Source organism: Mizuhopecten yessoensis, unplaced genomic scaffold, assembly GCF_002113885.1.
Source record: "Mizuhopecten yessoensis strain PY_sf001 unplaced genomic scaffold, ASM211388v2 scaffold7021, whole genome shotgun sequence".
Lineage (NCBI taxonomy): Eukaryota > Metazoa > Mollusca > Bivalvia > Pectinida > Pectinidae > Mizuhopecten > Mizuhopecten yessoensis.
Window position 1 is genome coordinate 81,075 of NW_018406841.1, and position 4,721 is coordinate 85,795.

Consider the following 4,721-nt stretch of genomic DNA (forward strand, 5'->3'; position numbering starts at 1 on the left):
TATGTCACACGATGGTATAGATTGAATGAAAGTTTATAGGTTAAAATACGCCAAATAACGAATATAATGATATATTAAATCAAAGTTCAAATTTAGCACTTTTATCATAAAATTCTTTATGATAATTTCCCTCCGGCTCCGGTAAAGACGCGTCCCGCGGCTTTGTTTTAACGATAAAAACCGCGTCCGTAATTTCGGTTGTAATATCCGGATCCTCTACCGTAGTTCTGTTGGTTTACAAAAACCGGCGTTGGTGGCACTAGACTTAGCTGTTGTTTTAATTGACATATTTCATTTTTAAGTTTGTCATTTATATCCAGCATAAACTTGCTTTGCACACACAGTTCTTCTGCACCTTGTAATTTATGTGTCAAATCTGCAAGTTCTCCTTTTTGTTGGATGATCACTTCGTACAGACTGTTTTTGTGTGCATTGTCTTCGTTGACAGAAGTTAGTGCTACGCTTAGCTTTTTGTTGGAGGTGACCTTGCCCTAGATATGCACCCCTCTACACATTCCATGCATATCTAGGGCAAGGTCACCTCCACACTCCCTCCACAAAAATGTGTGGAGGTGACACCGGTAAATATAGGTAGAGGGTGACCTTGACCTAGGTCAAGGTGACATATCTATCTAGCGTCACAGGAATGTCTAACATCCCCCACCTCAGTAGGATATACACAATAGTATGGAGGGCTGGTCTTTTGTTTATAGTTAGAAATAGCCTCCGATTAAAACAAATCATGACGACAGAATAAAATTTAAACAGGTCATGTCTACGATAAAATCCATACCGAGATACAGATTAGGGGTTGTGTAGAGGGAGTGATGCATGACTGAACATGACTGTGTATAAATATACCAGATAAACTTTTCTTAATTTCACTTATGGCTCAGGAGATTGTCGATAGGATAGTCAGAGAAGACCTCACCCTGACGAGCATATCGCATAGTAAAGTAGTTTGTCGTCTCGATATTACGCGTCAAGTCATCGTTAAAAAAGTTCAAGGCGAGCTAACATATGTTTGAAAGAAGATGGAAAGAGAATACAGATAACGGGAGACTTTTTTAAAAAGATACTATTTCTATCAGAAAGTTTGCAGTGTGTTTGTGCCTTAATACACTAACATGTCAGATATTACGACAGATTGTATCCGTCATACTTCATACCAGATTCAACCAGTTTATCAGTCAATGATTAGATGTGAGGATCGAGCACAAACATTTAAGGACTGGCCACAACAAGTACGTCAGACTCCACACCAACTTACCAGTAATGGTTTCTTTTATTCTGGACAAAGCGATAAAGTCACCTATTTCATGTGTGGAGTACAGTTAAGCTCATGGACATTCTCAGACTATGTTGATATCGAACATAAAAGGTGGTCGAAAGATTGCGTATACTTACAAATGACATTACCAAAATGAACACATTTGAAGAGAGACTTCATGCTTATATCAAACATGATATGAGAAAAAGGCATACAAGAGGATTGTGAAAAACTTACTATGTCTAGCCTATGCATTAAACGTTAAAGACATCATATCAGAACTTTATGTCTAGAGGGTCAAGCTAACTAGCAAGGACATGACTATGTCATGCTTGACAGTGAAGACAGAATAGATAGATATTTTGAAGAAGCCTTTTCAACAGTCAATCATCTAGAAGCGGAGAATCTATGGCGTGATTTTTGTATTCAATCCCACATGTTACAAAACTTGATAGACGATGAGCGATTCCGTTATGGAAACTACGTAAAACAACATTTCAGCAGGAAAATTCGAAAGTTTGTGAAAAAAGTAGACATTGTCCGACTGAAGCTTTTTACCTAACATGGAGAACTCACAGTCTATTATTGAGAAATTGGACTCATTATTTAATTTTGTGTATGCTTTTCACTTATACCAACATTTAATTTTGTGTACGCTTTTCACTTATACCAACATTTAATTTTGTGTATACTTTTCACTTATACCAACATTCATCTAAGACTGATATGTTAAAACTTTTTGTAGGAAGAAATTTATTGATGGAAAATTATCGATAAGATAAGAAACAATTATATTTCAAACGTATCATACCTAAAATGAAGGGAAAGGAAACTGAAAAAACTGTGGTGTAGAAAAAAAGATTAATGAAATGATTCAATCTATGTCTCGTGTATAAAACCATAGCAGTTATCGTTTTTATCCATTTATGTGGAGACTTCTGCGACAACAACTTGAGTATGTATTTATCATTAACATGTTAACTGATGTTTTGCCTTGTGTGCAATAAATTGTAAACGTGATATTCTGTTCAGTCTTGTATACATTATATTGTAAACGTGAACATTTTATCAGTATGATTATTCAAATCCAATTTTATACAAACGAACGCACTTTTTATCATTATTTTATATTTTAACAAAATGTTATTCTTTTTAAAATATTCATACTGACGTAAATGTTCACATTTAATAAATGTATGTTGTAGAAAAATGTTAACGCAGCAAGAAAAACAGAGAGTGGATGACATTTATTATAACTTTAATAACGGTGGAACATTCTTAAGTCCAACAAAAGTACATCAAATACTGAAATCGCAAGGATTTCACTCTCCAGGTTTACATAAAATCAGACGATACATTCAAAGTCTCAACGACTACAGTTTACAAAAGCCTGTAAAACGTTCATTTAAACGCGCACGTGTAGAAGTTGGAGAACCATTTGAACAATATGACACCGATTTATTGGATATGACATCACTCGCCAAACATAACTCGGGTGTAAAGTACTTGTTAATGGTCATCGATGTGTTCAGCCGCTTTCTCTGGGTCGAACCTATTAAAACAAAAACAGCAAAAGAGGTATTAGAAGCCTTCAAGAAAATAGTCGAGAGAGGTAGAATCCCAAAGAAAATTCATTCAGACTTAGGCAAAGAATATAATAACCGCTGGTTCAAACGCTGGTGTCTCGATCATAACATTCATTATTTACAACACAAAACGAAATTCACGCCTCCATGGTAGAGCGTGTCAATAGAACATTTAAAACCATGATATTTCGCTACTTTACAAAATATAGAACCTATAAGTACATTGACAAATTACAGAAATTTGTCACCTCGTATAATGCTACACCCCACCGCTTCCTCAATGGAACAGCCCCAAAGGATGTAAATGACAACAATCAAGCAGATCTTTTTGCTTACATGTACTTGGGGAAAAAGAAACTTAAAAGGAAAAAGCAGAAAAAGGTATTTAAAACGAAAAACCCTAATCCATACAGATTCAAGATAGGGAGTTTAGTTCGTATATCACACACGAAACAGCTGTTTAAGCGTGCTTATCAGCAACAATGGTCTTCAGAGATATTCAAGATACACAAAAGAGTTCTAATGCAAGGAATACCACTGTATCAATTGATAGACTTTTTAGGTGATACTATCAAAGGAAATTTTTATCAGTCAGAACTACAACGAGTTGAAAAAGATGAAAAAACTTTATGGTTTATAGAGAAAAAAATACGCAAACGCAGGAGAGGAGGTCAAATCGAGTGGTTTGTTCAATTTGAAGGATGGCCCTATAAATATAACCAATGGATTTCTGAGAAAGATATCAAAGACATGACGGAAAGCTAACATGGCACACTACGTAATCATTAACAGTAACAAGAATCTCGACTACTTCCCTGACAACAAACCATACCATTTTCGCTGTCAACTAAAATCACCCATTACTCTGAATGGTACATGGAATGTAGCACTCGTAGACATCTGTGTTACGACTGTCAATACAAAGACGAGAGGAAAATTTATACATACATTGCGATCTTGTTGGAGAATCCGTAATCGACGGAGAGAAGCAGAATCTACTTCGAATGGTGAAAGCTCAGAAAGTTGCAAGCTGGAGCCAAACACTTGACACCCCTCAGTACGTTCCTGTAAAGAAATCAGAAATTAGAGATATAGAAATATCTATAAAAGACAGCAACGGTAACTTTGCTTCATTCTTAAAGAAGCCAGCAACGATTACACTTCATTTTAAAGCCTACCCATTTTACAGATGAATGTTTCTAACCTATACGTACCCAATGTGAGTAAGTGGCTACAATATTATCGAAAGGTTACGGATGGGAAGATCAATCCTTATACAGATATGCAAGATGTAAAACAAAGGGGAGGAGCTATATCAAACGATACGACCGAATTCATCATTCCCATTGACAAGTATAGCAGTGACGGTGAGAAAGCCTTACCAACACGAAACCTCGATGTTAGCATGGTATCACCATCACAACAAGTAGTAGATCAAGCCAAGTCAGAGTTAAAAAGGAAGAGAAAATTAACAGCATCTCATTCTAACAGGAAACGTCGAAGGGTGCAGACCTCTCAGAGAAAACCACCAAGAAAAGTCAGACCTAAGACAAGAAAACTGATTAAGAAAAAATCAAAGCGGAAGCCTACACAAAAGCGACGACACATACAGAAACCTAAGCATAAACGTAAGAAATCTACCAAGAATCACTTACTATCATCATGGCTACAATAAACAAAGATTTTTTCAGAGAGGCCCAACCTTCACAACTGGAACTTTTCGAATTACCACCCACACAGACAGCTGTTGAAAACGTTTACTATCAAGACATACTCCCAATATCACAAATGACTGGAGATTCACCCGTAGAATTCGTCGTTTCCGGTCAAAATGGTATGGAATATGTAGACATGAAAAATTCGTT